Consider the following 11,561-nt stretch of genomic DNA (forward strand, 5'->3'; position numbering starts at 1 on the left):
ATCCATGCTTGTTTGACCTAGTGATCAGGTGGAGATCACGGTAAAGCCTATTATTTCATGTTTATTATGTTGACCTAGTGATCCGGGATGGATTACGGTAAAGCCTAGCTTCTATTGATGAGGGTGAGGTGGTTTAGCCTCAGAATGACCTAGTTGGTTCTTTTGGTTTGAGTCCTACATTCATGCTTGGAATATGGCACGAAGGTGAATTGCTAAAGAGAGATTTTTCTCAACCATTCCATGGTCAGGTGGACCATGGTAGTCCCATCTCGGGTTTGGATTTTTCATCATCATTATAAGGTTATTTCTCCTTGTATTTCTATGAGCATTATACTAGTTTATATGTGGATCATATGGTTGTGTTTTCCTTGGCATTTCTGTTGCTATTATGCTGCTTATGCATATGTTTTATGACAATAGCTATGTATGGATTTCATCATGTTTTTACTTGTAAATGAATGAAAAATGTATCTATGACCTAATAGATGATAATGCAACAAATGACATAAGGAGACAATGCTTCATAGCGATTCTCAGATAAGTATGAGACCCCTATGCTTAAATCAATTTATAACACCTATATATTACATATTTGTGATATGTTTGACAAAATGCCTTTCATAGCTATTAGGGGTCTAGTTAAGGGCTTGTTCAAGTACTTTCGAAAGATAGATATTTTAGGCTAATTCTTCCTCTCCATAATAATTCCTCTACATGTTTATGATTTTGTTTGAAATCACTTTGGGGGCAGCCAAAGACGAATACAAGTAGAGCGGGATGGCCTGAAGAACATATTTAATAAGGACAAGATGATTTGCCAGATTGAGGGATTTGAAGGTCCAATTGGCGATTCATTTCTCCAACTTATTGATCAGGTCTTCCCAAATAGCCTTGGAGAGTGGCATGTCTGTCAGGGGAACCACTAGGTAGTTGGAGGGGAGGGTGCTGATGGGGAAGTCCAGAAGTCTGGCGATGTTTCTACAAATCGGCAGCAAGGTGTTAAAGAAGAGCAACTTGGATTTCAGGGTTGATAGTGGTACCGGAGGCTGCAAAGAAGTCAGAACAAATGGACTTAAGGAGGATGCTTCTCTGATTATTGAGAGTCCCATAAGAAGGGTGTCATCCACGAATTGTTGGTGCATGGAGGGGGGAGCATAGGCATAAGGCTGGAGCCCTGAGAGCTTGTTAGAGTGCAAAGCAGCAGAAATAGAATGGGTAAGACCTTCCACCATGATGACAAAGAGGAAGGGAGAGATAGGATCTCCTTGTCTGATGCCCCTGGTAGGATTGATGGGTTACGAAGGGGAACCATTCACGAGGATGGAGAAAAATGCTCTCGACACCATTGCCATGATCCATTTGATGCTATCTTTGTGGAACCCAAATGTTTCCAAAACTTGTCTCATATACTCCTAGTTGATTTTGTCGAAGGATTTGGACATGTCCAATTGAATCATCATACTAGGTTTTTTTGAGTTTTGAGAGAGTGGATGAACTCATGAGAAAAGATGATACTATCCAGGATTTGCCTATCTTCCACACAACCGGATTGGTGATGGGAGGTAGGAGAGGCAAGATGGATTTTATCCAATTGATGAGGACTTTGGAGATGATTTTGTAAATGACATTGCAAAGGGCTATAGGCCTGAATTTGTTCTGGGAGTCAACGGTTTTGCCTTTGGGAATCAAGGTAAGGAAAGTGGAGTTCACGGCTTTTAGGACATACTTCTGAATCCGAGACTCTTCCACAAGGGCATGGACTTCTAGTTTAAGTATGGGCCAACAAGATTTGTAGAAGTCAATGGTGAAACCGTCCGGACCATGGGCTTTACCATTAGGCATTCCCATTATCACATATTCAACTTCCAGGAGGGACACTTTTCTTAGGAGCATTCTATTATGCTCTTCAGTGAGGATTTTGGGGATATGGTTGGTGATCTTTTTAATTTTCTTAACTTGGTCATTCCTTGGCTCTTTGAGAATAGAGCCAAAGTAATGAGTGAGTTCAACTTCCAACTCCACATGGGAGTGAATGAGATGACCCTCTCGGTTCTTCAGAGCCAAAATTATGTTGTTCCTCCTGTGTTGTATCATTGATTTATGGAAAAAAAAACAATATTCTTTTCCCCACATTTCAGCCAATTGATTCTAAATTTTTGTTGCCACAACTTCTCTTCCTGGATGACTCTTTCCTCCCATCTTTGTTGTAATCTTTGTTCCTCTTTCTTTTTGCTCTCCATCAACCCTTCTTCAATCATATTTTGTTGGAGAAGTTCCAATTTGTGATCCATATATTATTATATATATATATATATATATATATATATATATATATATATATATATATATATATATATATATATATATATATATATATATATATATATATATATATATATATATATATATATATATATTGTGATGATGTTGCCGAATGATTCTCTATTCCATTTTCTAATTTCCTCTTTGATATATTTTAGGTTTTGTTGGAATTTCTACATTTTGTTGCCTAGTCTGGTGGGAGGATTTGACCACCATTATTTCATTTTTTCCATGAAGTCTGGGTGATCCAACCAGAAGGCTTCGAATCTGAAAGGTTTATTTTTTTGGCCATTGGAAATTTGATTCTTGAGAGAGATAGTCCAATGATTTGAGCCTGCTTGTGGGAGAATTCTTGCCTCTATTTCCCAAGAGGTGAGATAAGTTGCCTCTGATAAAAGGAAGTGGTCTAACCGTGAGGCTATTTGATGGTCTCCTCCTCTTCTGTTATTCCAGGTAAAAATGCCATTTTTGGTAGGTATGTCTACAAGATTGAGGTTTTCTATGGTAGTAAAGAAATCCTCAGAGTCCTTATTGAGCTTTCGGATACCATCTCCCTTCTTAGCTAGATTAATTATCATATTAAAGTCACGTGCTATGATTTTGAAAGGAAAGTTTATAGGATCAAAGAGGATGGAGATGCATTGGAGCATTTTATTTCGATCTATAACCTTGTGCGGGGCATAGACATTTGTTATGCTGATACTCTCATTGGTGCCTATGATACTCAAGACCACAATTATGGAATGATGAGTGGCCAAGGAGGATATGAGTTCAGACTTGGAGTCTTTCCATAGGGTCATTATTCCTCTCGACGAACCTGTTTTCGAGTTGGATAATATGTTGTAAGGCTTGAAACGAGAGTTCAGAAGGATAGGGGGTATACCGACTCGAGTTTGGTTTCTTGAATTAGAAGGATATCCGGATTATCAGACATAATTATGTTTTTCAAGATTTGTTTTTCCCAAGACGATTCAGTCCTCTAATATTCCAAGAAATGTAATTCATTGACATGGAGAGGGATTAAGGGCCATAGCTTTTACCTTTCCTTCATTGATTAGCTTGTCTCCCAGTTCTTGGAAGAGCTGACTGGTGGTCTTTCTGCCTCTTTTCCAGCTTGGGCCTTTGAGGTTGAGTCCTCCTACTGGAATATTTGCTAAGATTCCTTTTGATGTTGTACTTTCTTAAATGGGGTGGAGTGCTCTGAGTTTTAAATCCTCTTGGAGGAGATAAGAACCTTTAATTTTTTGTAGATAGTGTTCTGGTATGGCTTTAATTCCATTTAATTTCCATGCCTCTGTAATTGTTGCTAAATCTACCCCTTCCATAGCTTCTTCTATGGCACTTTCCTCTGGTGTTACTTTTGTTGCCATTTTCTCTATTTCTGTATCATTTTGTGCATGCTCCCCCCCATTATTCGTATAGATTGTGTCCCTATCTTCGTATTCTCTGTCGGATTGGTTTAGTCACTCTTCTCCTAATTCATCTCCTATTAGGTAGTTGGGATCCTTTTGCTCCTAAAGGATGTTTAGTGCCTCGAACCAGTTTTGACTTGACTCGTATTGATTCTTCTTGGGGATCACCTTTTTCCTGTTATTCTTATTCCCGAAGATGACTTTAGTGCAACCTTCATTGTCTTTTTTTCTTGTCTGCTCTAGAGATTGAGAGGTTTTGTTAAGAGGATAGTCTTGGAAGAGATACACATGCTCGTGGCACTTACTGCATCTGAAGGGGATGTGTTCATAGACTATACTTTGAAGCCAGAATTCATCCCTGAATATTAATTTAATTTCTTCTGGAAGGGCTCTAGAGACATTAATGTATACGTAGATATGGGCATAGGAAACATAGTGTCATGTTCTAGTACCTTCAGACAATTTTATATACTCGCCCAGCTTGTATCCTATAGTTTGTAAGACCGAAGGATCCCAGTAATCAGTTGGTAAGGAGTAAAGGTGAACCTAGACTAGAACTCTTGTAGGAGGTCAAAGATGATTGTGAAGAATACTTTGGATCCCAACTGAAGTCTTATTTCTCCCTTGGGTGCCCATTTGCTTTGAATCCACCAATTCAAGGCTCTTTTAGTTGGCCAGATGCCCATAAACTTGCATATTACTGCATGTTCTTGCATGTATTGTTTGTAGATTGCTACTCCTGAGTCCTCGATTTCTAGTTCCGTATTTTCTTTGCTATGGGGTTGCAGTTGTTCTTTTTTTTCCTCTGTTCTTGCATCTATTCCTGAGATTTTGTTGGATTTTTGTCTATTAGGGAACACATCTCAGAGGCCTTTCCATTTCTTGTTCGAATATATTTTCTTTTCTCTTTCTCTATTCCTTTATTCCTCTGAGGTTGTTCATTTTGATGAGAGCATATTGTTCCTTCGTTATCCGAGTTTCCTCTTGTCGAGCAGAAGGCCGAGCTGGAGGTAAAATTTGTGAAAACGAGCCCTGTTTTGGAGGCCTACCAGTGACCATGTCCTTGAAGGAATGGGTGCCAAGGTTCTGAAGAAGTTCCACCATGGCGGCTAGGGGACAACGTGACCTTGACCAGCCACACCAGGGGAGGCCGCGAAGAGTGCGAACACAAATTAGGTCACCTTCATTGCGGATGCCTCATCGTTTCTAGCTCAATTTTCTTTCTGTTCCTCACCCTTTTGTACTTGTTATTATGTGGCCTTAATAGTTTTTATCTCATTGTTATTTACATGGTTTAATGTTGGTTATATGACTGGTTATTGTCATAGTTATTTCATGTATTTACTTGTAAATGAAAAGTTAATGGATGTAATACCCAATTGATGTAAAAAAAATAAAGGAATAGGGTGGTGATTCTTCTTGTTAAGTCTCATATGAGTTATCAGTCATTTATGTTATGTCTGGTATTCATTTCCTGTAGATTGCATTGATGCCAAGTGTTTGACAGAATGTCAGTCTCGGTTGGTGATGGTCAGGCCTAGTCCTGTAGTTAGATTTGATTTGTAAGTCTTCTCATCATGTAATTTATGGATTCTGAAAGATACATGGGTTTTTGGGCAGTGACCTAGATTCTGGGATTGAAAAGTGGCACAAATCTCGGGGTCACAAGTATAGGTTTGAGGAGAAAAGTCCCTAGATGCACGCATGCCTTGTTGTGCAAGCATTTGGAGCCTCCCAGATGAACCCTTGTCCATATCAAGGGAGCGTCCAGGGGTTTAATCGTATAAAAATCACTGGGACCCAGGGGGATGGTCAGGGGAATGACTGGGATGAATTATGGGAGTCTTGTAGCAGGTGAAAAAGGTATGGTATGGTGTGTTTCCATCGGTTCCACCTCCTTAACTGACACATGGATTCAAATCATGTCATAGTAACTTCTCGTCGCATATTTACCCTGGCTGGTCGGTTACTTGGGTAGTTGTGGGAGGAAGGTCATTCCCTCAGACTAGATGGGTTGTGTGTTGGTCATGCATTCACATTGATTGCATATGTGTTTCTTATGTTGTAAGACCTTGTTCTTATTGCATTTGCAAGGTGTTGATCATGGTTGTAGTGAGGTCATGGGAATTTGATGGTGTTGTTGTGGAGTGTGTCGTCATGAGTGTATGCTTGATTATGCATTGTTATGCACGTTAGTATTCACATGTGGTCAAGTGTACATTGGTGTGATGGTTGTTGTTATGCATGTGGTCATGGTATGTGTAGTTGATATGGTCATGCATTGATGACTTGACTCTGGCTAGAATGATGGTTATATGGTTATGTTTTATATTTATATGTTGTCATGATTATGTTTTGTAGGTTTTAACCCTGTACATAAATTACCTGCATACGAATTCTAAAAACAAAAAACAAAAAATGGCGAGAGCATAAAAATAAAACAAATATACACAAAGGTTTTCCCCTGGATCCCAAAACTGGGACTACCACATTGATTTTTCGTTATATTCCTTTCAATGTTACAATACATATATATATATATATATATATATATATATATATATATATATATATGTATATATATATATGTATATATATATGTATATATATACATGCCGAAGCATCCATAAACCCCAATCCATAAACCCTGTATTAGAACATAACCGTAGTTCCCTTGACTGGATCCATAAAATACCATGGGAAGAAAACCATCATGCCTAAAACCATGTGCGAAAAACATGCACAAACCATAAGTAGGTTCAACCACCTAATATAGGGTCCAAAAAACAATTTCCCCAGGGTGCTACCATAGACCTCGTAGAGTGATGCCGCCCCCTCAAACCCCTTGATAGAGGGGGTTTTTGCCCCCTACTGACCTCCCCCCTCTGCTGTGCCCGACACAACGAAGTGGGGGTTGGCTGCCCCCCATCAAACCCCCACAACAAAAGGGGGGTTGGGCTGGAAAGAATATAACACACCCAACATGTTTTACATGTATTACGCTAATTTTTTGATCCTGCAGATGAGGTATCCTCTTTGAATTATGCTAAGGTACATTGATTCATTGTGATTTAGTTTAGCTGACATGATATACCTTGCAAGAATAATATCAAGATGACTATCAAGATGGTAGACTACAATTCCCGAGACCCCCCCATGGATAAGATGAGTAAAGTGGTGTTAGGAACTCTTCTGATTTGGCAGACACACTGAGAATCTTAAAGGTAGAAATGAGTTGTAAGTTAGACAATGACAAAATCATACAGGTACATGAGAAACAAGCAGAGTTAAATACAATGATACTTCAGAGTTTGTCTGAATTGCAGTGATAGGGACCACTTTGGATCAACCATGAGCAGGAGGAAAAAAGTAATGGGCAATATGGCAATAGGTTTCATGGTGAGTACAGATCAGATAGAGAGGACATGATCAAAGATAATAGTTACTTGGACACTCTGGATAGGAGGGGTGATAGACACATGTACTATTCTAGTTTTGGCTCAAATAGGAATTATAATCATCATCGTTATCATCCTTACAGGGGGCGTGACAAGGGATATTTTCCAGATCATTTTAAGAAAGAAAAGACACCTACATTTGATGGACATATGAAGAAATCGTAGGATGAAAGGCATGGTTGCTTTGTGTGAGGAATTTCTTCAGGTTGCATGATTATTCATAGAAAATGAAAGCAAAGATAACCATTATCAATATTAAAGGGAAAGAAAATATATGGTGGGAGGATGTGAATAATGTTAAAGGTATTTGAGAGGATAAATTGACTTGGAATGAGTTTGAGAGGTTTTTCAAGAACAAGTATTTTTTAGAAAGGTACTGTGATGATAGAGCTAAGGAGTTTTATGAGTTGCAGATGGGTTCCATGACAGATGATGAGTATACTAGCATGTTCTTGGAGCTGTTGAGATATGCACATTACCTCAAGGAGGAGAATGCCAAGGTTAAGACATTCATTAGTGGATTACCAATAGTATACAGAGACCACATTGAGTTCGATGCACTTAGATTGTTGGACGAGGCCATTTTAAAGTTGAAACATTGTTATGAGCAATTGAAGCGCAAAGTTGAGCCTAAGCATCACTCAAACAAAAATGAGAAGGTTAAAGGAAAATGGACACAAAAGTGGGGAAGACCTCAAGATACAAGTGAGAAACATGTGCTCCCTTACAAGAAGTTTAATACAATTGAGAAGGGACATGGAGAGCAACAGATTAGAGGTGATGGTAGAACACCATTGCAGTGTTGGATATGTGGCAAGTATTATCATAAGAGGGATTGTCCGCAGTATTAGGATGGTAGACCCCAGATCTATAATGCTTAGGAGGTGCATATAGTTGGGGATGTTGGTCATAAAATTCCTCAGATTTATACTATTGTAGACAACAAGCATGCAGATCATCAAGAATCTATGATCGTTATGGACGCTAATCTGTGTGATCAAGTTGTTTCTATTTTGATTGATCCTAGATCTAATTATAGTGATATTAATCCTGACCTAGTGGATAAGTGTGGTTTGAGAAAATAAGTTCATGTAGAATCTTGGTTGGTACAGTTGGCTATAGGCACAAAGAAGATATTTCACCTTTTGGTTAGAGCTTGCACATTTGAGTTAAATGGTATGCCTACAACAACACATTTGAATGTACTGCCGTTGGGATCGTACAACATGATTTTGGGTATGGATTGTGTAGTATACCTAGGGCGATATTATGGGGTACAAAGGGAGGTACCCAAGGGAATAATGTAATAATGTGATAGGCCATAGACAATAATAAAGTGGTTAACCAATATCATGTAAGGGACCACAAGTAGTTAACAATAATGTGATAAGCCCATTGTATTATATATATGGTATTGAGAGACCTATGGTATTGTATGTATAAAGCCTATATAGAGGCTAGAGGCTCCCTATGGAGAGATGTGAAGGATTATTGTATTGGAAAACATATGGCTTGTGGAGTGTTCTCCTTCCTTAAGGGGTGATTGTATGGTGTTAACCTATCTGAAGGGTTTTCATTAATAAAGAGAATAATTCCTATATTCAGATCTTGTTATTTATGGGCATATTTCTATTTTTATATATTTGTAGGTCAAATCTATTATAGGTGGTAGGCTTCATACATACAATACCATGGGTCTCTCAATACCATATATCTAATACAATGGGTTTATCACATTATTGTTAATTACTTGTGGTCCATTACATGATGCGGGTTAACCATTTTATTTATTAACTATGGCCTATTACATTATTACATTATTCCCTTGGGTACCTCCCTCTATACCCCATAATAACCCCCCTAGGCATACTACAAAGACCTTCTTCCTTATGCCCAATTAGTTTCATCCTCTGCCCATGGCTGATCCGAAACGGCCCTTGTCATTGCAATTCTGACAAACTCTTAAGAAGGATAGCATTAACCTCTTCTTGCTTCTCTTGTGCCTGTATGATTTGGTCATTATATGCCTTACAACTCCTTATCTCTTCCTTTAAATTGCTCAATGTAATTGCCAAATCGGAAGGATTCCCAACACCATACTGCTCTTCAGATTCATAGGGAGAGTCCTTGTAGTCAACCATCTTGCTAGCCATTTGATATTTCTTCCTGTAATGCATAATATTTCAGATAAACAAAATCATAATAAATCAATGCAGTTTAGTATAGCTCGGGGAGGATACCTTGTCTACAAGATTACCAAATCAACATGATACATGTATAAGATAATCATAACAACATATATACATAAGCAAATAAATGTATCAACACATAAACATCACTCTACTTAGGGTCCGTTCATCCATGCAAGGCCATATAAACAATGCATGATATGACCTCATGCATGACAACCACCATTAATCCATTGTATACATTTCCACATGCAACCAACAGTATGCATAAACAATGCCTAATCAACTACACATACACATAAACACATGTAGTCGAACATAAGCAATGAGTTCTTGTAATCAACCTACAAGACTAATACATGTAGTCAAAGTATTCAAGAATGTAACCTAGCCTACAAGGATGTAAGTAGGTGACATAAAATCAACATGTAAGTGACACACAACCATATGAAACCACCCACATACTCATGACAATTACATTTCACGAAATCAACATCAAATTCTCCATGATAACCATACTACAACCATAGTCAATCATCAAGCATATGAAACAAGCACATGAAGGGCAAGTGTAAGAGGCACACATGCAACTGACATGCATTCATGACCAACACACACTAGCCATCCAGTCCAAGAGTTGAAGTGCTCCGAAACGACATTTAGGAACAACCTAGTCCCACATCCACCCAAGTAACCATGCCCACTGGGGTAAACATGAGACGAGAGGATACTATGATCTTATTCGACCTCCTATGTGACCTTAAGGAAGTGGAATCGATGAAACTTCACACACAATCATCCAACATCATCAAGAAAACCCTCAGGAGACAAGTCAACCACTCAAATAGCCTGTCCCTGGGTCTCATTGTTGTTCTAGATCTCTTAGGCCATCGTCGCTCTCATGCTATGGGAAAGGGAGCAACTAGAAACCCAAAGTCACTTGCACATGCATTCCTTCTAGCGACCTGAGACAAAAGTTGTCAGTTCTGTGCCAGCGACCCCAGTCACTACCCATAATAGTATGATAGCTTAGAATTAGTAAAAATACAGGGAAACAATGATGTAAAAGCAATAATATGAAAAAGACCATAACCAAACCCCTACCAGGCATGGCATGCATTTCTCCAAACATATCATCAACATGTAACCTAGAAGTGTAAACAACAAAATTAAGTGTAGGGACCTCATACTTATTTGAGAATTGCTATGAACCATTGTTTCCTCATGTCATTTGCTACATTATCATCTATTAGGTCATAGAAACATTATCCATTCCTATACAAGTAAGAACATGCTAAGAGCCATACATAGCTGCTGTCATAAAATATACATATAACCAACATAATAGGAACAAAAATACCATAAACATATCAGCCATCAAAATCCACATATACAATAGTACATTTCCACATGAAAATCAAGGGAATGAATTTCTCATTAATGAAGTAATAAACCAACCGGAGATGGGACTACCACGTTCCACCCGACCATAGATTGGTTGAGCCAAGTATCTCTTCATCCAATCACCCCCGTGCCATATTCCAAGCATGAATGTGGGACTCATAGAACACATCAAAAACACCGATCAACATGGATTCCACCGGAGTTCTCCGCCTACACCGTGAGGTATTTGAGTGCCTCCTAGTCTCTCAGGATTTACTATGCATCCACAGTCCAATATAGGGATCATTAGACTCTACACAAATACATACTCTCCAGGATTTACTGTGCATCCCATCTCGGGATCACTAGGGCTAATGAAGAGAAAACACACCTCTTGGCTTTATCGTATATATCTCCATTCACTGACAAGGATTCCTAGGCCCACCGAGGCACACAATATGGATTTACCACAACCCACATTCCAGTTCAGGGGTTACTAGGCCAGTGGCTTCGTTATCTTCAATCTGGTTTAGGGAACACTTAGGCCATGTGTTTGTCAATTCAGAGATCTACCCCACTCATCTTCAAATCCAATCTGGCCATCTCATATAAACCGTATGAGGGAACCCATCTCATCAAATTTATTAGGAAATGACAAGGTTAGGCTGAAAATACTGTTGCACCTAGAAAAACCCATGCCATGGTAGAAAAGAACCACATGCAATCCCATTCATGCCAAATCTAGCAAGGAAAATACACATGCAACTCATTACCTGCAATGAAGCTTGTTGTAGCTG

This window comes from Pinus tabuliformis, chromosome 2_1, assembly GCF_031772625.1.
Source record: "Pinus tabuliformis cultivar Carrire ecotype Pingquan chromosome 2_1, CPIR1, whole genome shotgun sequence".
In the NCBI taxonomy this organism is placed as follows: domain Eukaryota; kingdom Viridiplantae; phylum Streptophyta; class Pinopsida; order Pinales; family Pinaceae; genus Pinus; species Pinus tabuliformis.